At 39.7% G+C, this 24,952-nt stretch overlaps 1 pseudogene; it reads left to right on the forward strand.

Moving 5' to 3' along the window:
• Positions 1-322: 322 nt before the first annotated feature.
• LOC133754782 (protein SET-like) lies at positions 323-21,505 on the forward strand (annotated as a pseudogene).
• Positions 21,506-24,952: the final 3,447 nt, after the last annotated feature.

The raw sequence follows: 24,952 nt of genomic DNA on the forward strand, positions 1-24,952 counted from the left end.
AGCAGAGCTTGGACACATTTTATACTGGGTCTTTTGCACTTGCTTGTCCTTTTACTTAGAATTCCCTTCCTCACACATGCACATATCTTATTGTCTCCATCCTTTAGGTCCCCACTCAGATGTCACCTTGTCTGAGTGGCATGTGGAGGCCTTTGGCAGACATTTGTGTTCAGAGTGACTGCTCAAGAGAGAATATTCCAAATGCCAGAGTGGGTTTCTGAGCTGACCTCCAGAACTGGAACATGGCCAACATAAAGGAAGGAGATGAAATTCAGCTTGGAAAGGGCTGAGATCAAGCTGCTCAGCCAGGTAGGGAGCTGGCATGGGGTCCAGGTGAGTATTCCAGAACTGGAACTGGACTGTTTTACCTCCACCCAGTTCACTGCCCAACACAGAGATGGACCCACCCACAACCAGTCCATGTACATGCCCAGTCTCCTTAATGGGCTCATGCTGAGAGCCTCACTGTGCCAGCCTCCCAGAGCTGTCTGCCTATCATTTCCCACCACCATCCTCTCCCCTTTTCACTGAGATGCATCCTCCTTTTCATCTCTCTTACCAGAGAAACCTTTCCTCACTTCTTTGTATTCCAGGGGCATCAAGGGCCAGAAAGCACTTGTCTCAGCAAGGTCCCTGGCAGTGTATCTGCCAGAACACCCCAGCTCACTCTAGGGGCTGGCTGGGAAAGCCTCATTTTTGAGACCTGGTCTCAGATGTGAGACCACATTTTAGAGATCGGAACTGCACAACCAGATCAGAGTTAGGCTTGAAGAAGCTGTGAGGTGGTGTTCAACTCAACAATGTTGGCCAAAATCTCAGAAATCCCTGGATCTAGTGGATGGGACTGACAGTGGGCACAGGACAGTGCTGCAGGCAGTGGTCAGATGACTCCAGATCTAGGTAAAAGATGAGGTAGATAGGAAGGTTTCTCGTGATGTTTCCTGGTCCAGCACAGACAAATTGCAAATTAGTGTCCCCATGCCCTATAGGCTTTATGGGAACTTACATTACTGCTGTAAGTGCTGCACTATGGGGAGAATTCTGGGTGGACAGAGCAATGGTGAGGACTGCAACTGTTTATTCAGCAGCCCAGAAGGGCTACCTCAGAGACCACTGCTCTGTGTTGGCCCTGGCTGAGGACAGAGCTAGGCAGAAAGTCCTACAGCTTCTCTAAGGTGTGGTAGTTTTCTCTCAGAAGGGAAGAACTCATCACAGATGTCATGAGTAATCTCTATGAGACAAAAATGGGAAACAATGCACCCAAACTTGCACACTCACAGAACCTATTCAAGCTTCAGGTTTCTGTCACCATGCAGGGGCATTTTAAAGCCTTCCTGGAAAATGAAATTTAAATATATGTTCATTTTGGTGCAGAAAATTAAAACCCATACATATGAAGAGTCTTCAGAAATTTTGCGAAAAATGCATATTATTAAAACCTAGAGGAGCCAGCACTGTGGCAAAGCAGGTTAAAGCCCTGGCCTGAAGTGCCAGCATCCCATGTTTCTGCTGGTTCTAGTCTCGGCTGCTCCTCTTCTGATCCAGCTCTCTGCTATTGCCTGGGAAAGCAGTGGAAGATGGCCCAAGTCCTTGGGCCCCTGAACACATGTGGGAAACTGGGAAGAAGCTTCTGGCTCCTGGCTTCAGATCGGAGCAGCTCTGGTCTTTGTGGCCATCTGGGGAGTGAACCAGAGGATGGAAGACCTTTCTCTCTGTCTCTATCTCTCTCAGTAACTCTTTCAAATAAATAAGATAAATATTTAAAAAACCCTAGATATGCATTTAAATATATATATATATATAAACATATTTTGATGCCATTTTGCCACCAACATTTTCAAAGATCCTTGGATTTCCAGTGCATTTCAGATCATGAAATAAAGTGTTGCTGTCTCATTGCTTTCATGTCAGCAAACAACAAAGGAACTTCTGTCCAAGCGCATCTGGGAATATCAAAGCCCATCACAAAAAAAACCACTTAATGGCATGGAAAGAAAGCTGGAGCATGTGGGAGCCAAGTTCCTGGCACTGACTCTCTGCAGCCACTATACTTGTCCACATGTGACTGAAGGGAAAGGCCAAAGATTTGGCAGCTGATCCTCAGACACTACCCATTTCTGCAAGCACCGTGGCTTATGTATCCATGACCAGGATGAATCATGGATCCTTTCTTCTGGGCCAAATCATGTAAAGATGTGCCAGATGTTATCAGATGTGACTGTTTTAGAAGTACTTCTGGGGGGCTGGCTCCATAGAGCAGTAGGTTAATCCTCTGCCTGCAGTGCCAGCATCCCATATGGGCACCAGTTCTAGTCCCAGTTGCCCCTCTTCCAATCCAGCTCTCTGCTATGGCCTGGGAAGGCAGGAGAGGATGGCCCATGTGCTTAGGCCTCTGCACCCACATGGGAGATGCAGAAGAATCTCCTGGCTCCTGGTTTCAGATTGGTGCAGCTCTGGCCATTGAAGCCATCTGGGAGTGAACCAACAGAAGGAAGACCTTTCTCTTCGTTTCTCCCTCTCACTGTCTGTAATTCTACCTCTCAAATAAATAAAATCTTTAAAAAAAAAAGAAGAAGTACTCCTAGACTCCTTGTTTCCAGTATTGTTCAGCCCAGCCAAAACATGTGAAAAGGATGCTAAGTCCCCCACCAGTCAGACAATGAAGGATTTTTCAGAGAAGGAAGGAAAGAAAGAGAGAAAGAGAGAGAAAGAGAAAGAAAGAAAGTGTGTGTGTGGGGGGGGCAGTACGTGCAACAGTGCATCTACCAGGCTTCCAGAGGTTTTTTTGTCACCTGAAGAGTGAGGAATATAAAAAATTTAGTTGATCTTACACACAGAGAGATACATAGTTATATGCATGTAAATGCACATAGTTGGTTATTTTGGTTAAGAGGCTGGCTCATTTATCTGGATTCAATGGGTCTACTGCCTGAGTCTCATGAAAATTTTTTATATATTTAGTTTAAGATGTAGCCTTTTTAAAATTCACATAGCTACACCTATTTATTGCAGCAAACCAGACCACTGTGTCACTTATAGACACAGTTGACACTGATTAAAGCAAAAGAACTAATTCAGGGGCTACACTCTTGGGCTACAAATTATTTTCCAATAAAGCCTGCTCCATAAAGAAGAGGAGACTATTATGCCAGATACACAGACATCAGTATAGGGGCACAGGAAATAAGAAGCAGGATTCCATGATACCTCGAAAAGAAACAATGGTCCTCCAAAGAAATCAAGATAGAAATCCTCTTCACAATAGCTGCAAAAATCTCAAATATTTAGAAATAAATTTAACCAAAGTGAAAGATCTCTACAAAAAAATTATCAAACATTGATGAAAGAAAACATCAACTATGCTAAAAACTGAAATTCTTTGCTCATCAATTCAAAGAAACAAAATATCTATACTTCCTAAAGCTATTAACAGATTAAATGCAAACCCTATCAAACTACCAATATCATTCTTTAGAGTTGAAAAAAATCCTAAAATTTATATGGAATCACAAAAGACACCAAATAGCCAAAGCAATCCTAAGTAAGAAAAACCAAGCTGGAGGCATCAGAATACTTAAAGCTATAGTAATTAAAACAGCATGGTACTGGCATAAAAACTGATAAATAGATCAATGGAACAGAATTGAGAGCTCAGAAATTAATTCACATTACATCAAGTCAACTGATTTTTGACCATACATTAAGGATAATCTCTTCAACGAATGGTGCTGGCAAAACTGGATGCATATATGTAGAAAAATGAAATTAGATCCATACCTCTTATCATATACAAAAATCAGCTTAAGTTGGATCAAAGACCTACAATTAAAGCCCAAGACTATTAAGTTGCTGGAGGAAATTTAGGGGAAACATTCCAAGACATTGATGTAGGGAATGACTTCTTGGATAAGATCCCTAAAGCACAGACAACAAAAGCAAAACTAAATAAGTCTGACTATCTCAAACCAAGAAGCTTTTACATAGCAAAGGAAATGGTTAATAGACTGAAGAGGTACCCAAAAGAATTAGAAAAAATATTTTCAAACCAACTATCTTACAAAGGATTAAAATGCTGAATATACCAACAACTTAAAAAACTAAGGAGATAATGGTGCTGGAACTTCAGCCGCTGAGGCCTCAGAAGGTGGCTGAGCCGGTGCCTGTAGATTGGAGCACCTCAGGAAAAGACTCAAGAAAAAAAACTGCAGAGGAAATGCTTCCAGATCTAGTGGATGTGACACAGAGGACCTACAGGGAGCCCACCGCGTGGAAACCCAACCACGGGAGACGAGCCGCAGAATCTCGCCAGTGTGGAAATGAACGGAAGGTAAGACAAAGACGTCAGAAACCCGAGACATTGTGGGGGAAAAGCAGAGGCCTCTCTCTTCACTCACCAAGCAAAACAAAGAGCAGGCGCCATTTTACATAGGTAAAGCACCGCCAACGACTTCACAAACTCAGTAACTTTGGAACTTTGGTGAAACTTGAGAACACATTGAGGGCTGCATAAACTCATTGTGTCGTCCCAGGGGTAGATCAAACGAATACTCACAGAGGACAGATTTCAACTACCCTCAATTCCACTCACCTGTGCCAAATTACTTCCCAACTGAGTCAAAAAAAAAAAGAGAGAGAGAGAGAGAGAGAGAGAGAGAGAGAGAGCGATCCAGCAAGGAGCAAGGGAGAGAACAATCTGGGTGAGTCACTTTTTGCACAGCCTTAAACCTGAAGAATCAAGCGGAGCTCTCTGGCCACACACATCACAGCCACTAAGGATCCATCAAAGCAGACAGCCCACTTAGAAGCATAGTATAACGAGAAAAAAACACCACAGCAAAAAAAAAAAAAAAAAAAAAAAAAAAAAAAAACATAAATTATTTCCAACATGCCAAACAACAAACGTAGAAACCGAGGTAACAAGAGCAAGGAAGACACTATGAATGATGCCCCCAAATGAACAAGACACCCCAATCCAAGATTATGAAGATGAAGAGATAGAGGAAATGCAAGAAGCAGATCTAAAAAAATTGATAAGAACATTAAGAAGTTCTCAAAAACAAATTCTTGAACTACAGAAATCCTTAATGGACAAGATAGAAAATCTCTCTCGTGAAAATGAAATATTAAGGAGGAATCAAAATGAAATGAAACAGCTCATAGAACCCCTAATAAACATGATCAAAAGAGATCCTCAACACGACACGTTGTAATCAAACTCACCACAGTGAAACACAAAGAAAAGATCCTAAAATGTGCAAGAGAGAAATGCCAGATTACTCTCAGAGGATCTCCAATTAGACTCACAGCAAACTTCTCATCAGAAACCCTATGCTAGGAGAGAATGACGAGATATAGCCCAGGTACTAAGGGAGAAAAACTGCCAGCGCAGAATATTATATCCTGCAAAGCTCTCATTTGTGAATGAAGGTGAAATAAAGACCTTTCACAGCAAACAGAAATTGAAAGAATTTGTCGCCACTCGTCCAGCCCTGCAAAAGATGCTTAGATGTGTTACATAGAGAAACACAGAAACACGGTAACCAATATGAAAGAAGATAAAGGAAGGAAACGTCACAGCAAAAGATCACAGGAGTCTCAAACCATATATTAGAAAAAATCTTTGGCAAATGACAGGGCAAAGTTACTCCTTCTCAATAGTCACATTGAATGTTAATGGCCTGAACTGTCCAGTTAAAAGACACCGATTGGCTGATTGGGTTAAGGAACAAAACCCATCTTTTTGCTGCTTACAAGAAACTCATCTTTCCAACAATGATGCATACAGACTGAAAGTGAAAGGCTTGAAAAAGATATACCATGCCAACAGAAATGAAAAAAGAGCGGGCGTAGCCATCTTAATATCGGACAACATAAACTTTACCACAAAAACTGTTAGGAGAGATAAAGAGGGGCACTATTTAATGATTAAGGGATCCATTGAACAGGTAGATATAATGATTATCAATGTATATGCACCTAATTACAGGGCACCAGCTTATTTAAAAGACTTGTTAAGGGACTTAAAGGGAGACTTAGACCCCAATACAATAGTACTGGGGGACTTCAATACTCCACTCTCAGAGATAGACAGATCAACAGGACAGAAGACCAACAAGGAGACAGTAGATTTAAATGACACTATAGCCCAAATGGATCTAACAGATATCTACAGAACATTTCATCCTACATCTAAGGACTTTACATTCTTCTCAGCAGTACATGGAACCTTCTCTAGGATTGACCACATACTAGGCCATAAAGCAAGTCTCAGCAAATTCAAAAGAATTAGAATCATACCATGCAACTTCTCAGACCACAAAGGAATGAAATTGGAAATTAGCAACTCGGGAATCCCTAGAGCACGTGCAAACACATGGAGATTGAACAACATGCTCCTGAATGAACAATGGGTCATAGAAGAAATCAAAAGAGAAATCAAAAATTGTCTGGAAGTAAATGAGGATAACAGCACAACAAACCAAACCCTATGGGATACAACAAAAGCAGTGTTAAGAGGAAAGTTTATATCAATAGGTGCCTACATCAAGAAATTGGAAAGGCACCAAATAGATGAGCTTTCAGTTCATCTCAAGGATCTAGAAAATCTAAAGCAAACCAAACCCAAACCCAGTAGGAGAAGAGAAATAATTAAAATCAAAGAAGAAATCAACAAGATTGAATCCAAAAAAAACATTACAAAAAATCAGCCAAACGAGGAGCTGGTTTTTGAAAAAATAAATAAAATTGACACCCCATTGGCCCAACTAACTAAAAAAAGAAAAGACCCATATCAATAGGATCAGAGATGAAAATGGAAACGTAACAACAGACACTATAGAAATAAAAAGAATCATCAGAAATTACTACAAGGACTTGTATGCCAGCAAACAGGGAAATCTATCAGAAATGGACAGATTCTTGGACACATACAACCTACCTAAATTGAGCCAGGAAGACATAGAAAACCTAAACAGACCCATAACTGACACAGAAATTGAAACAGTAATAAAGGCCCTCCAAACAAAGAAAAGCCCAGGACCAGATGGATTCACTGCTGAGTTCTACCAGACATTTAGAGAAGAATTAATTCCAATTCTTCTCACACTATTCAAAACAATCGAAAAAGAGGGAATCCTCCCAAATTCTTTCTATGAAGCCAGCATCACCTTAATTCCTAAGCCAGAAAAAGATGCAGCATTGAAAGAGAATTTACAGACCAATATCCATGATGAACATAGATGCAAAAATCCTCAATAAAATTCTGGCCAATAGAATGCAACAACACATCAGAAAGATCATCCACCCAGACCAAGTGGGATTTATCCCTGGTTTGCAGGGATGGTTCAACGTTCGCAAAACAATCAACGTAATACACTACATTAACAGACTGCAGAAGAAAAACCATATGATTCTCTCAATAGATGCAGAGAAAGCATTTGATAAAATACAACACCCTTTCAAGATGAAAACTCTAAGCAAACTGGAAGGAACATTCCTCAATACAGTACCTATTGAACGGGGAAAAAGTTGGAAGCATTTCCGCTGAGATCTGGCACCAGACAGGGATGCCCACTCTCACCACTGCTATTCAATATAGTTCTGGAAGTCTTAGCCAGAGCTATTAGGCAAGAAAAAGAAATTAAAGGGATACAAATTTGGAAGGAAGAACTCAAACTATCCCTCTTTGCAGACGATGATTCTTTATTTAGGGGACGCAAAGAACTCTACTAAGAGACTACTGGAACTCATCGAAGAGTTTGGCAAAGTAGCAGGATATAAAATCAATGCACAAAAATCAACAGCCTTTGTATACACAGGCAATGCCACGGCTGAGGAAGAACTTCTAAGATCAATCCCATTCACAATAGCTACAAAAAAAATCAAATACCTTGGAATAAGCTTAACCAAGGATGTTAAAGATCTCTATGATGAAAACTACAAAACCTTAAAGGAAGAAATAGAAGAGGATACCAAAAAATGGAGAAATCTTCCATGCTCATGGATTGGAAGAATCAATATCATCAAAATGTCTATTCTCCCAAAAGCAATTTATACATTCAATGCAATACCAATCAAGATACCGAAGACCTTCTTCTCAGATCTGAAAAAATGTTGCAATACATATGGAGACACAGAAGACCTCGAATAGGCAAAGCAATCTTGTACAAGAAAAACAAAACCAGAGGCATCACAATACCAGATTTCAGGACATACTACAGGGCAGTTGTTATCAAAACAGCATGGTACTGGTACAGAAACAGATGGATAGACCAATGGAACAGAATAGAAACACCAGAAATCAATCCAAACATCTACAGCCAACTTATATTTGATCAAAGATCCAAAACTAATCCCTGGAATAAGGACAGCCTATTCAATAAATGGTGCTGGGAAAATTGGATTTCCACATGCAGAAGCTTGAAGCAAGACCCCTACCTTTCACCTTACACAAAAATTCACTCAACATGGATTAAAGACTTAAATCTATGACCCGAAACCATCAAATTATTAGAGAGCATTGGAGAAACCCTGCAAGATATAGGTACAGGCAAAGACTTCTTGGAAAAGACTCCAGGAGCACAGGCAGTCAAAACCAAAATTAACATTTGGGATTGCATCAAATTGAGAAGTTTCTGTACTTCAAAAGAAACAGTCAGGAGAGTGAAGAGGCAACCGACAGAATGGGAAAAAATATTTGCAAACTATACTACAGATAAAGGGTTGACAACCAGAATCTACAAAGAAATCAAGAAACTCCACAACAACAGAACAACCAACCCACTTAAGAGATGGGCCAAGGACCTCAATATACATTTTTCGAAAGAGGAAATCCAAATGGCCAACAGACACATGAAAAAATGTTCAAGATCACTAGCAATTAGAGAAATGCAAATCAAAACCAGAATGAGGTTTCACCTCACCCCGGTGAGAATGGCTCACATTCAGAAATCTACCAACAACAGGTGCTGGAAAGGATGTGGGGAAAAAGGGACACTAACCCACTGTTGGTGGGAATGCAAACTGGTTAAGCCACTATGGAAGTCAGTCTGGAGATTCCTCAGAAACCTGAACATAACCCTACCATACAACCCAGCCATCCCACTCCTTGGAATTTACCCAAAGGAAATTAATTTGGCTAATAAAAAAGCCATCTGCACATTAATGTTTATTGCAGCTCAATTCACAATAGCTAAGACTTGGAACCAACCCAAATGCCCATCAACGGTAGACTGGATAAAGAAATTATGGGACATGTACTCCATAGAATACTATACAGCAGTAAGAAACAATGAAACCCAGTCATTTGCAACAAGGTGGAGGAATCTGGAAAACATCATGCTGAGTGAATTAAGCCAGTCCCAAAGAGACAAATTTCATTTGTTTTCCCTGATCGGCAACAACTGAGCACCAAAGGGGAAACCTGTTGAAGTGAAATGGACACTATAAGAAACAGTGACCTGATCAGCTCTTGTCCTGACTCTAGATGTACAATGTAATACTTTATCCTTTTTAGTATTTGTGGTTGTTGTTGTTGTTCTAGTACTAGTGGTTGAACTCTGTAATTAACACACAATTATTCTTAGGTGTATAAATTTTAACTGAAAAGTGATCCCTGTTAAATTTAAGAGTGGAAAAAGAGAGGGAGGAGATGTACAATTTGGGACATGCTCAATCGGACTTGCCCCAAATGATGGAGTTAGAAATGTGCCAGGGAATTCCAATACAATCCCATCAAGGTGGCATGTAGCAATGCCATCTCACTAGTCCAAGTGATCAATTTCAGTTCACAATCGATGGCTCTGATAGGTCTAAGAATCAAAGGGATCACACAAACAAGACAAGTGTCTGCTAATACTAACTGATAGAATCAAAAAGGGAGAGAAAGATCCAACATGGGAAGTGGGATACACAGCAGACTCATTGAATGGCAGACGTCCTAAACAACACTCTGGCCTCAGAATCAGCCCTTAAGGCATTCGGATCTGGCTGAAGAGCCCATGAGAGTATTGTAGGCATGGAAAGCCAAGATACCATGGAAAAGAAAAAAAAAAAGAAGAAGAAGACCTAAATGAAAGATCTCTGTGAGTGAGATCCCAGTGGAAAGAACGGGGCCATCCAAGAAGCAGGTACCTTTCTCTGAAGGGAGGAGAGAACTTCCACTTTGACTATGACCCTATCAGAATAAGATCAAAGTCAGCAAACTCTAAAGGCTTCCATAGCCCTGGCAACTCATGACTAGAGCCTAGGGAGTTTACTGACGCCATGAACAGGAGAGTGTCAAATTGTTAAGTCAGCAACTGAAGTCACTGTGTACTTACATCCCATGTGGGATCTGTCCTTAATGTGTTGTCTAATGTGCAGTGATGCTATGACTGGTACTGAAACAATATTTTTGCACTTTGTGTTTCTGCGTGGGTGCAAACTGATGAGATCTTTACTAATTATGTGCTGAATCGATCTTCTGTATATAAAGATAATTGGAAATGAAAAAAAAACCTGGTGTTAAATTAAAAATGGCATAGAAAATTAATTAATTTTTTTAAAAAAATTATGTAGGATCTCTGTCTTTAATGTGCTGTACACTCTTATTTAATGCTATAACTAGTACTCCAACAGTATTTTTTTTCACTTTGTGTTGCTATATGGGGGCAAACTGTTGAAATCGTTACCTAATATATACTAAACTGATCTTCTGTATATAAAGAGAATTGAAAATGAATCATGATGTGATTGGAAGGGGAGAGGGAGCAGGAAAGGGGAGGGTTGTGGGTGGGAGGGAAGTTTTGGGAGGGGGAAGCCATTGTAATCCATGGGCTGTACTTTGGAAATTTATATTCATTAAATAAAAGTTTAATAAAAAAAACTGAACAAAAAGCAACCAATGCCTTTGAGAAATGGTCAAATGACTTCAATAGACAGTTCTCAAAAGAAGAGATAAAATGGCCAACAAATATATGAAAAAATGCTCAATATCACTGGCCACCAGGGAAATGCAAATCAAAACCTCAATGACATATCACCTCACCCCTGTCAGAACAGCTAAAATCCAAACCAGAGAGTAACAAATGCTGGTTAGGATGTGGAGAAAGGGGAAAACTTATATACTGTTGGTTGGAATGTAAATTAGTTCAGCCACTGTAGAAAACAATGCGGAAATTTCTTTAAAAAACAACTAGAAATAGGCTTGTCATATGATCCAGCAACCTGAGTACTGGGTATATACCCAAAAAACTTGAACACAATATATCAAAGACCTACATAATCATGTTTATAGCAGCACTGTTCACGATAGACATAATTTGAAGCCAACCAAGATGTCCCTGACTGGATAAAGAAAATATTATATATATTATATATAATATTAAAATATTATATAGTGTACAGGCAATAGAATACTATTCAGGTATCAAAGAGAATAAAATTCTACTATTTAAAATAAAATGGATGCAAATGAAGGACATCGTGTTGAGTGAAATAAGCCAGACTCAGAAAGACAAATACCACATGTTCTCCCTTATATGTGGCAACTAGAATTTATTTATTTATTTTTAAAGATTTATTTATTTATTTATTTGAAAGTCAGAGTTACAGAGAGAGAGGAGAGGCAGAGAGAGAGAGAGAGAGAGAGAGAGAACCAGAGACCATATGGGATGCTGGCGCTTCAGGCCAGGGTGTTAACCCGCTGAGTCAGAGCATCAGCCCATGGCAACTAAAATTTAAAAAACAAAAAAGAAATGTCTGCTTGTATCAGTACTGCTGTGAATAGAGCTTTGTAAATTTGCTTTATAATTTTGTCAAACCAGTGGTTAAGAATGTTATACTGATCACTAAGTAAACTGAAAGTAGATCTTTGTAAAAATTAAGACTGAGAATATGAGAGGGAGGATGAGGAAGGATTGGAGCATGGGTGGGAGGGAGGGTAGGGGGAGAATTATCACTATGTTCCTAAATCTGTATATATAAAATAAATGAGGGGCCGGCGCAGTGGCATAGGGAGTAAAGCAGCCGCCTGCGGTGCCGGCATTCCATATGGGCACCGGTTCGAGTCTGGCAGCTCCACTTCCGATCCAGCTCTCTGCTATGGCCTGGGAAAGCATTAGAAGGTGGCCAAGTCCTTGGGCCCCTGCACCCACATGGGAGACCCAGAAGAAGCTCTTGGCTCCTGGCTTCAGATCGGCACAGCTCTGGCTGTTGCAGTCCATTGGGGAGTGTACCAGCGGATGAAAGACTTCTCTCTCTCTCTCTCTCTCTCTCTGCCTCTCCTTCTCTCTGTGTAAATTTTTCAAATAAACAAATAAATCTTTACCAAAAATAAATAAAATAAAATACATAAAACATACAACGTAAATAAATTTTTAAAAAGAATTTTATACTATTATAGTTTTAATAATCTGTGATAAGATTTACTGGTCATTTTCCATTCAATTATTGTTTATAGCCATTGTAAATATTTGCATTAAACTAGAGTCTTTTTTCTTTTTGCTTGTTACACTGTTTATTCATTGAAGTAATAAGCCTTTTTATTGTGATGTAAATTTAAAATGTCATCTCAAAAATTAAAAAAAAATAAAGAAATGGAGAAGGAAAAACAGTGGGAGGGAGAGAGGGGGAAGAAGGGGAATATTGTTATGTTCTTAGAATGTATCTACAAATCACATTGGATCTATTAAAAACTAATCAATATTAAAATGAAAAATTTAAAAGTATTTATTTATTTGAAAGAGTTACACAGAGAAATGAGAGGAAGAGAGAAAGAGAGGTCTTCCTTCTGCTGTTTCACTCCCTGATTGGCTGCAACAGCTGGAGCTGCGCCAATCCATAACCAGGAGCCAGGATCTTCCTCTGGGTCTTCCCACGTGGGTGCAGGGGCCCAAGAATTTGGGCCATCTTCTACTACTCTTTCAGGCCATAGCAGAGAGCTGGATCAGAAGTGGAGTAGTCGGGACCCAAATCAGTGCCCATATGGGATGCTGGCACTTCAGGAGGCGGTTTTACCTGCTACACCACAGCACCGACCCCAAAATAAAATTTTAAAATAAATGTAAGTATATAGTTAATCCAAAAAATTATAATGTTGAGGCCGTCACTGTAGCACAGCAGATTAATGCCCTGGCCTGAGCACCGGCATCCCATATGGGTGCCAGTTTGAGACCCAGCTGCTCCACTTCCAATCCAGCTCTCTGCTATGGCCTGGGAAAACAGTGGAAGATGGCCCAAGTCCTTGGGCCCTTGCACCCATGTGGGAGACCTGGAAGAAGCTCCTGGCTCCTGGCTTCAGATCAGTGCAACTCCAGCCATTTCAGCCAATTGGGGAGTGAACCAGCAGATGGAAGACCTCTCTCTCTCTCTCTCTCTGTTTCTGCCTCTCCTCTCTCTCTGTAACTCTAACTTTCAAATAAATAGATCTTTAAAAAATTATAATTGTATCTTCCATGTTCATTAAATTACATGTGTGGATTAGGTTTAGTAGTCTGTTGTGGTTCCCTTCATCTTTACAAGCTGGTGCATAATTTTGAGTGTTAAGCACATCCCTTATACATGTGAATTTTTAAAATTAATATATTAACTAGTTTTGATCTATAAACAACAGGTTTTACTTCCTTATAGTCAGTCTCTTTCCCTTTTCCTTGATGTCTGTCTCTCAGGCCTGCTCTGTTCTTTGTCCTGCCCCTGTTCATTTTCAGATGTTTCCTCATTTTCATGCTTCACACATCTCTCTTTTCCCCTGTCCCCAAAGAAATCTCTCTTTGTAACATTCCTCTGATTATATTGGACTCACCTGACCATCATCTCCTGTAACATGCATGCTCCATTTGCCCATATGACTGTGCTCAACCAAACACAAGTTCTAAGTTAAAATTATTAAGTTTGGAGAAGGTGAAATCAAAATCAAGCACAAAGTATTTCTGAGTGTGGGATCCTGTAGCAGCTCCACATTCTTAAAGCTGGCATAGGTTGAGAGTTACTCATCAAATTTCTCTGGTGCTATGTAAGCATGCTGAATATTTTAGAGTAACTGTCAAAATTATAGAAATTCAGGTTGTAAAAAACAGACAATACAACAAGGGTAGGTTGGGGAAAGTAAATAAAACTGCTCCAAATATGGAGGAAGCGTTATAAAGTGAAATAATTCTCTCCACATTCACAGTGTTCAATTAAGTTTAAACCTGAAGTTGCTTTTATGTAAGTTTTTATGTGGCAAACTGCAACCTGGCTTGACACCCAGCCCAACTGAAAGCCTACCTTGTGAGCATATGTTTAGAAAATGTCTGCCTATTAGCAAATCACATGTGGGTTCACCAATTTGTCTATTTAATTTCTTTAAATGAGAAATACGAACAGGCAAAATAAAAACTGTTTTAGGGGGAAAAAAAGGGTAGAGCCTGTTAGGACCCTAGGTACATGGTATGCACTCAACAGGACTCACAGGAGCTGCTGCTATTACTGTTGATATTGTTGTCAGTGTTATTTCACCTGAAGAAAAGCAAGGCTGGAAAGAACAACAACCTGCCTCTTTCCCATCCTGTGCTCAAAGAAAAATAGCCCAGAGAATCACTCCTAGGCCTCCCTCTACCTCTTATTTTTAGAAATCACATTGATGAACATTGACTCCTCTCCCACTGATGAGATTCAGAAATAGAACCAAAGAGGAGAGATGAAATGGCTGAAATTGTCCACATAGGCATTGCAGATCGATGTCAAGTTGAACCAGTAGACTACAAAGATAATGAAGATCCAGAATTATTCCAGTCAATCAAGGATTTTAAAAGTCCCTGTGAGGTCCTTTGGGGCCCAGATGGAGGAGGGATCTGGCAAACAAGCCTAACTGTCCTCATATGTGTTCCTATAAGCTGGTGATGATCAAGTTCAAGTGGTGAAGGCTACAAAGAAAAGTAAAAAACTTCATTCAGAATCAAGAAAAATGATAGTTATGAATTTTCATTGCCAACTTTTTAACTTTTTTGTTAAACTGACAAGAAGATTGAGCTGACAATAGAAGACATTAGGAGAATGACAGAATATGCTCAGGAAGCATTAGAAATAGTGCACAAGAAAGGTTCCATCTGAGGTATGTCAACTGCTGATATCTAGATTAGTGCTCTGTTGGGTACAAGACAAAATCAAACTACACAATAAAGGTCAAGTGAGTGGAAAAAGTGCATTCAGATGAGTGAAGAATCTGACTAGTTTTGCAGTGTCAACATCTATAATACATACACTGGTGACTATGTACATACATGCACAGGTTTTCAACTGTGTGTGTGTGTCTGTGTGTGTATGCAATTGCATATAAAATGCGTATAGAGCTACAGACCCATAGGCCCACTTTTGTGTATATTTTCAAGCAGGCATACTGAATGGATTGGTCCAATGTCTCCAAAGTACTGTATATATCTTCAGCAAGAATGTAAGAAAAAAAATTGAATATATATGGAACAGATTTTAATAATAATTATCAGAGTAGTATCAATAGTGGACTAATTGACTGCAATGTATTCCTAGCTGTTGTGCTCCATAACTGTCAAGTTGTGGACCAACATAGATTTTTCTTATTTTTACGTTCTTTTAAATTGGTATCTCATAAATTTTTATTTTAATCTGATAAGCAACTCCCACAGGAAAATATCTTTGTAATTTTTTGATATCCCAGTGAGTCTAGACTATAAACTCTGAATATATTTATGACTATTTCTAATTTTAAAAAGATTTATTTATTTGAAAACTAGAGCTATAGAGAGGCAGAGGCAGAGAAAGAGAGAGGTCTTCCATCTGTTGGTTCACTCCTCAATTAGCTGCAATGGTGAGAGCTTTGCCCATCCAAAGCCAGAAGCCAGGAGTTTCTTCTGGGTCTCCCATGTGGGTGTAGGGGCCCAAGGACTTGGGCCATTCTCTACTGCTCTCCCAGGCCATAGCAGAGAGCTAGATCAGAAGTAGAGCAGCTGGGACTTCAATCAGAGCCCATATGGGATAATGACACCACAGGCAGTACCTTTACCTACTATGCCACAGCACTGGCCCCACCACTATTTATTTCCAAATGGTCATTATCTTACAGCTAAATTTGACAATGTCTTTTTTTAATTTTTAAAGATTTATCTATTTGAAAAGCAGAGTTACAAGGAGGCAGAGAGAGGGAGAGAGAGAGAAAGAGAGTGAAGAGTTAGAGAGAGAGAGGTCTTCCATCCTCTGGTTCATTTCCCAAATGGCTGCAATGGCCAGAGCTGCACTGATCCAAAGCCAGGAGCCAGGAGTTTCTTCCAGGTCTCCCACATGAGTGAAATGCCCAAGGACTTAATAATAGAGAGCTGGATCAGAAGTGGAGCAGCTGGGACTCAAACTGGCACTCATATGGGATGCTGGCACTACAGGCAGTGGCTTTACCCACTATGATGTAGCACTGGCCCCTTGACAATGTCTATTAAGAAATAAATAAATTGCAGGTCATTGTTTTATTTGTTTTCCCTAAGAGGAAAATAATTTTAAAAATTTTACCAATTTGGGGGCTGGCACTGTGGTGTAGTGGGTAAAGCTGCTGCCTACTGTGCTGGCATCTATATGGGTGCTGGTCCAAGTCCCAGCTGCTCCACTTCTGATCCAGCTCTCTGCTATGGCCTGGGAAAGCAGCAGTAGAATATGGCCCAAGTCATTGGGCCCCTGCATTCACGTGGGAGACCAGGAAGAGCTCCTGGTTCGTGGCTTTGGATCAGCACAGCTCTGGCCTTTGCTATCAATTGGGGAGTAAACCAGCAGATGGAAGACCTCTCTCTTTCTCTCTGCCTCTCCTTTCTCTGTGTAACTCTGACTTTTGAATAAATAAAAGAATCTTTAAAAAATTTACCGATTTTTATTGTAGTTTTGTATTTTAAATTTCAAGTGTTTTCTACACCAAACCTAGCAAAACTGGAGATGATAGTTTGTGATTTATAATAAGCACTAGACAATTTGTAGTTTCCTGCATCACAAAGAAATTTTTTGATAAAAAAATTAGTATTAATAGCATTGTAGGCCATGTAGAAAAACTGGAAGTAGAACACTTCTGCAGTTTTTGTTCATGAAATGTCTATTTTCTGGAGTTGTGGCTTGGAAGCTGCAAATGCTCAAGGTTCTCACATCTCAAGGATAGAATGTGTTGAAATCCACTTCAAGGGGGAACTTTAATATAGTGTAAGCCACAGCACAGGGCCTGCCAACCCAGGGTTAGGAGTCTCTGTCCAGGGGCCAGAGACTAGGTCCATTGAGACCTCAGCTGACACCATCTGAGGTCTCAAAAAATATATCACCTAACAGGTGTGGTACTACAGAATAGAGTGACCTTAAACAATGTTGTTATTATGTTAACCAATCAGGCCAGGTAAAACTACATCCATCAAATAGTCTTCAATAGGGTCCAGAGACCCCCATCCCCCATTTCCTCTCCTCTGTGAAATCCTCTCATTACTTGGTTAATGCCACTCTTAGGATCATTGGCTGCTATTCTCACCCTGTCTTTTATGCTACCATGTCTGTTTAAGTGTTTACAGGAGGTGATAATGGAACAAACCAAGGTCTTCACCAACCAGGCAGTCAACCAAATGCTACTACAGGGATACACTGGTCTCCCCACTCAGGAGACAGTCTTGAGACATATCCCTATGCCAGAGAGAGTAACTCGTTGCCCCATGTCAGCAGGAAGTAGCTCTAAAGACAGATCATCATCCCTCTACCACTCCTGGAATTTGGGGCTGATGTAATCCATACAACATGTGCTTTATAAAAAGCAAAAGGGGGAATGTTATTAAAATGGCACAGTCTTATCTGTGGTGCAATCTATGCCTCAGATGCCATCTTAGGCTCTAGCCCCAGCTGGCATTGCTAGAAGCCAGATGACCAGATGCCCCAACCACAAGTGTCAGCTGCACTCCCACCCTAATGGGATTCACTGCTCCTATTTCCCTGCCCACCCCCCTGGCAAAGGTTTAACAGGACCTGTTCCAAAACACATGCTCTCTTTCTTATTCTCCCTTACTCTCTCTTTCTCTCTTACACTCTCGCCCTCTCCCCTCAGCCTGTCAGGTTTCCCCCACCAGACAATAAACCTTTCTCTTCAAAAAAAAAAAAAAAAGGAAAATGCCACATTTTATTTTAAAGAAGGCACAATATTTAGGTAGTTTTTGTCAGCTTTTTTCTCCTATCAGTTCTAGCATCTGCAGTAGAATGATGATGTTGACACCTTCAGGCCAGAAAATGTCTTCTTTAACCTTCCATTGCTCCTAAGGCATGCAAACCCTGCAATCAGATCCCGTTAGGAATCTGCTCATTGACAGTCTTTTCTTCCTTGTCCCTTGCTTTGCTACATGGCTTGTGTCCCCACTGGAGTGATGGCCGTGAATTAGACAAGGATGTTTATGATGACTGCTTCATAATGAGACATTGTTGTCCTCATCCAAGAAGATTTCATTTTATGTCCTCTTTGTACTCAGGAGGAAGACCCAGGTTACTCTCTGGGCACTGTTGTAAGATAGGTTTTGTCAGCACATACTCATTGCCTGCCATGTTTGGTGTGGTAGAGACTACTGCTAATTTTGTGAAATAGTCTAGTCCCCTCCTTTTCATAAACTTGACTCTCATTGGCATCTGTAGAATCTTTCAGAGCTTCAGCATACATGGAAATGAGAGCTTGGCACATGTATCTCAATCTTTTCGTACTACTGGGCAGATTTGAGAAAATGTGTGTTGATTGCATAATACCTAGTTTACTTGGCAGGCACTTGCATAAATTACAGTAAACCAAATTAAATGAAATTTAAACAAAAATAAATTTGGTCAAAAAATGTAAATAAGAGAAATGGACAAAGTCTTAGATACATAAAATCTACCAAGTTTAATTCAAGAAAACCTAAGCAGACTAATAACAAGTGATGTGATTGAAGCAGTAATTAGAATTCTCACTTCAAGGAAATGTCAAGGACCTGATGGCTTTCCTACTGAGTTCTACAAAACACTTAAAAAGGAACTAACTTCAGAGTTATAGAAACATTTAAAGAGGAACTAACTCCACTACTTTTTGAACTATTTCAAAATGTTGAACAGGATGGAACTCTGTAAAGCTCTTTTTACAAGCCCATTATTACTCTGATACCAAAAGTCAAAGGCATAACACAAAAATACCATAGATGCAAAAATTGATGACAAACAATTAACAAAACAAATCCAAAATCACATCAAAAAGATCATACAGCACAATTGAGTAGGATTTATCCTAGAGATGTAAGGGTGATTCAGCATTCACAAATCATTAAACATCATACATCACATCCATAGAAGAAAGGTAGAACCATATTGTTATCTCGATAGATTCAGAGAGCATTTGATAAAATTCAGCATAATTTAATGAAAAAACTATCCTCACATTAGGTGTAGAAGGAATATGCCTAAAAATTATAAAGACTATATGTGATAAACCATCAACCAATATCATACTGATTGGGAAAGTTGAGAGTACTTTTTCTCAGATCTGGAAGACAAGGATGTACACTTTCACCACTCTTATTTAATATAGTATTGGATAGGTTTATTAGCAAGACCAATAAGGTAGAAGAAAAAGAAGGCATCAGAATAGGAAAAGAGGAAATCAAAATACATGAGGTTATACACGGAAAAACCTATACATTCCACCAAAAAGGTGTTAGAACTTATAAACCAATTCAGTAAAGTTGTAGGTTACAAAATAAACATAGAAAAAAATATGCAAATGAGGAATTTACTGAACAAGAAATCAAGGAAGAAATCCCATTCACAATAGCCACAGAAAATCAAATGCTAAAAAAAAATTAAACAAAGAAGTGAAAGTGGAGATTATAAAACACTCATGAAGAAATCAAAAAAGACATAAAAAAAATTGGAAATCTATTCCTTACTCATAGATTGCAAAAACTAATATTATTAAAACATCTGTATTACCTAAAGCAACTCACAATGTCAATGTAATCCCTACCAAAATACCAATGACATTCTTTAGAGAAATAGAAAAAAAATAATAAAATTTAGGGAATCACAACAGACCCAGAATAGCCAAAGAAATCCACAGTGGAGAAAAACAAATTCACACAGAAGGCATCACAATACCTGGCTTTAAAGAATACTATAAAGATATAGAAGTTAGAACAGCATGGTACTGGCATAAAAACTGATACATAGAGCAATGGCACAGAATGGAGAGCCCAAAAATTAATCCACTTACATATAGTCAACTGAATTTTGACTAAAGTGCCCAGACCATATGTTGGAGAAAGAATAAGCTCTTCAATAAATTGTGCTAGCAAAAGTGGATGTATATACATAGAAAAATGAAGTTAGATCCATACCTCTCACCATAATCAAAAATCAACTCAAGATAGTTCAAAGACCTAAATTTAAAGCTTGGGACCAGCTGACCCTAACCCTGAGAAGCTGGCAGCTCCAGGAGGCTCCAGCAGGAGTGCAGAACACAATAAGGTGGCAGCTCAGGGTGAGCAAGCAGGCACACAGAGTGCAATGAGGGAGCCCAGTCATCTATCCACTACAGCCTCCTCTCTTCAAGCAGAAACCTGACCCCATCTGAGAGACACCCCAGCCCCACCCTCTTCAAGCCACCAGGGCAGAGCCTAGCTAGCAGTGTAGGGGACATGAGGAGGAGCCACCTGCCCACTCCCTCTCCTTCCCTTCTTTTGGGCTCCTCACTCCCCCACCACTGCAGAGCAGCACCAGGTCAGGGTCAGTGGCCAAAGTCAGTAAAAAGGAACTCAGCTCCAACCACAGGGGGACAACCAGATCTGAGAAAAAGAGCAAAAAGAAGCAGTTGATGACGTGAAAATGAAATAGACTTAATGAACAAGCCAGTAAGGAGATTTTGAAAGTAGAACAGATATAAAACAAATTCCTCACAATTTATTTTTTAGAAGAGGCCAGAACTGATCACCAGAATCACAAATTTGGGGGTAGCAACTTGGCAACCATCCAAAGTATCTGCACTGCTTGGGGAGGAGAATGAAGAGGTGCTGCCTAATCTGAAAAGAGTTGAAGTGACAGAATTTGAAGGTATTAAATCAGTTAGAGAATAGATTTTTATTTTGATGAAAATCCTTACTTCAAAAATTAAGTTCTCTCCAAAGAATGCCATCTAAATGAGAGTAGTGATCCATCTTTAAAGTCCACTGAAATAAAATGGAAACATTGAGAGGAGGTGATGAAACATTCAAGTCAAAGGCAGAACAAAGCCCACAGGAAGAGGGAATGTGAGGAACCAGAGTTCTTCTTTAGCTTGTTTCCTGACCACTCTGTTGCAGGTGCACAGGACTTAGGAGAGGTCATCAAAGATGCTATTTGGCTGAATCCATTACAATACTACTTGGTTCCTGATATGGATGACAGGGAAGGGGAAGAGGAAGAAGATGAAGAAGAAGAGTTCGAAGACATTGATGAAGAAAGGAATGAGGATGAAGGTGAAGAAGATAAAGATGATGATGAAGGGGAAGAAAGAGAGTAGGATGAAGGAAAAGATGGCTAATAGAAGACACCAATGAGTCCAGCTTTTTTTTTCCCTCCAGTTCCTGGGAGCAAGTTGCCATCTTGTTATTTTTATTTTGATCTCTTTTGTTCTGAGCCTCTTGTTTTGATGTCTCTTTTCTCTACAGCATGTTTCTCACCTTACTATGGGTGCAAGGGCCTAAGGGCTTGGGCCATCTTCTGCTGCTTTCCATTCCAAGGTATTTAAAATTGTTTAGCTAATTGTGAATGGGACTGATCCTACAATTTCTTTCTCAGCCTTGAATTATTTTCATATAAATACTATTGATTTTTGTGTGATTTTATAACCTGCAACTTTAGTGGGCTCTCTTATGCATTCCAGTAGACTCTTAATTGAGTCTTTGGATTGTTCTATAAATAGAATCATGCAAATATGGATTATTTGACTTCCTCCTTTCCCATTTGTATCTCTTTACATTTCTTGCTTAATAGCTCTGGCTAAAACTTCCAGTACTATATTGAATAGTAATGGTGAAAGTGGGCATCCTTGTCTGGTTCCAGGTCTTAGTGTAAATGCTTCCAGCTTTTCCTCCATTTAAAATTATGCTGCCTGTGGGTTTCTCATATATTGGATTGATAGTGTTAAAATATGTTCTTTCTGGGACCATCAAAGAAGGAGGTACCTTCCTCTGAAGGGAGGAGAGAACTTCCACTTTGACTATGACCCTTTAGGAATAAGATTGAAGTTGGCGAATGCTAAAGGCTTCCATAGCCTCGGCAACTCATGAATAGAACCCAGGGAGATTACTGACACCATAAACAAGAGTGTTAAATTGTTAAATCAACATCAAGAGTCACTGTGCACTTGCGTCCCATGTGGGATCTGTCCTTAATGGGTTGTCCAATGTGAAGTAATGCTATAGCTAATACTGAAACAGTATTTTTACACTTTGTGTTTCTATGTGGGTGCAAGCTGATGAAATCTTTACTTAGTAAATACTGAATCGATCTCCTGTATATAAAGATAATTGAAAATGAAAAAAAAGCAAACAAACTTGGTGTTAAATTGGAAATTACATAGAAAATTAATCAAATTTTTAAAAAAATATCATGTAGGATCTCTGACATTAATGTGCTGTACACTGTGATTTAATGCTATAACTAGTACTCCAACAGTATTTTTCACTTAGTGTTGCTATGTGAGGGCAAACCATTGAAATCTTTACTTTATATATACTAAACTGATTTTCTGTATATAAAGAGAATTGAAAATGAATCTTGATGTGAATAGAAGGGGAGAGAGAGTGGGAAAGGGGAGGGTTGCGGGTGGGAGGGAAGTTATGGGTGGGTGGGGGAAGCCATTGTAATCCATAAGCTGTACTTTGGAAATTTATATTCATTAAATAAAAGCTTTAAAAAAATGTTCTTTCTCGGCGCCGGCACACCGGGTTCTAGTCCCGGTTGGGGCACCGGAATCTATCCCGGTTGCCCCTCTTCCAGGCCAGCTGTCTGCTATGGCCCGGGAAGGCAGTGGAGGATGGCCCAAGTCCTTGGGCCCTGCACCCACATGGGAGACCAGGAGAAACACCTGGCTCCTGGCTTTGGATCAGCACAATGCGCCGGCTGCAGCGGCCATTGGAGGGTGAACCAATGGCAAAAAGGAAGACCTTTCTCTCTGTCTCTCTCTCTCACTATCCACTCTGCCTGTCAACAACAACAACAACAAAAATGTTCTTTCTATACACAATTTGTTTAAGGTTCTTTATCATGAAAGGATGCTATATTTTATCAAATATTTTCTCTACATCTATTAAGATGACCATGGAGCTGGTGCTTTGATGTAGTAGACTGATTCTACCTGCTATGCCAGCATCCATATGGGCACTGGTTCATGTCCTGGCTACTCCTCCTAGGATCCAGTTTGCTGCTTATGGCCTAGGAAAGCAGTAGAAGATGACCCGAGTACTTGGGCTGCTGCACCTATGTGGGAGACCTGGGAGAAGTTCCTGGTTCTTGGATTTATATCAGCCCAATAGTTGCCATTGTGGCCATTTGGAGAGTGAACAAGCAGATGGAAGACCTTTCTCTATGTCTCTCCCTCTCTCTATAACTCTAACTCTCAAATAAAATAAATAAAATCTTTTTAAATATAATCATGTTATATTATGCAATTGTTAATCTGAGGGTTTTTTTTTTATTAGTTGGGCCAATGATTTTTCAATTTTCTTTATTTTTCCAAAAAGCCAACTACCCATTCCACTGATATTTTGTATGGTTTGCCACAGTTCAATTTTTTATTTCTTCTGCAATTTTTATTATTTTGTTCTCCTAATAATTTTGGGTTTGATTTGTTCTTGTTTTTCTAGGTCCTTGAGATGCATTGTGAGATCATTTGTTTGATGCCTTTCCAATTTCTTGATGTAGACCCTAATTGCTATGAACTTCTCTCTTAACACTGCTTTTGCTGTATCTCATAAGTTTTGATGTGGTTTCTTGTCATCTTCATTCATTTCCAGGAATTTTTTTATTCCCCTTTTGATTTCTTTTATATGCACTATTTATTCAGGGGCATTTTGTTCAGTCTCCATGTATTTGTAGATTTTCAAGAATTTCTTATGTTGCTAATTCCTAGATTCATTTTATTGTAGTCAGAAAAGATACCTTTATGATTTTAATATTTTTGAATTTATTGAGATATTTTATGGTGTTATGTGTGACCTATTCTATAGACTGTTCCATGCAATGATTAAAAGAATGTGCATTCTGCAACTGCTTCAGTCCTCAAATAGCTGCAACAGCCAGGGCTGAGTCAGTCTGCAGCCAGTAGCCAAGAGCTTCATTTGGGTCTCCCAAATAGGTGGCAGGGGCCCAATCCCTTGTGTCATCTTCTGCTTTTCCAGGTGCATTTGCATGGAGCTGGTTCAGAAGTGGAGCAATCAGAACTTGAACTGGCACACATATGGGATGCTTGCCTCACAGACTATGGTTTAACCCATCACACCCTAGCACTGGTTCCTTTCTTAGGGAATTTTTAGAGGTTAGTAATGCGCACAGCTTTGCAACCCTTTCATTGATTTTTTTGGGGGGGAGGTGTTATTTTCATTGTATACTCTGGCATTAAGAGTTCTTGATTTTCTTTTTCATAGTTTTTATCTATTTTTACAGCAAGACATTAGGGACTTCTCTGTGGACTCTAATAAGACTCTGTGATTAATGTTGGTCTGCACCAGGATATGTTTCGAAATGCCAAGGTGAGCTGGCCCTGTGGCACAGTAGGTTAATCCTCTTCATAAAGTGCCAGTATCCCATATGGGCACTGATTCTAGTCCCAGGTGCTTCTCTTCTAATCCAGCTCTCTACTATGGCCTGGGAAAGCAATGGGAGATGGTCCAATTCCTTGGGCCAATGCACTCATTGGAGAAACCTGGAAGAAGCTCCTGGCTCCTGGCTTTGCATTGGCATAACT

This window comes from Lepus europaeus, unplaced genomic scaffold (genome assembly GCF_033115175.1).
Source record: "Lepus europaeus isolate LE1 unplaced genomic scaffold, mLepTim1.pri SCAFFOLD_29, whole genome shotgun sequence".
Lineage (NCBI taxonomy): Eukaryota > Metazoa > Chordata > Mammalia > Lagomorpha > Leporidae > Lepus > Lepus europaeus.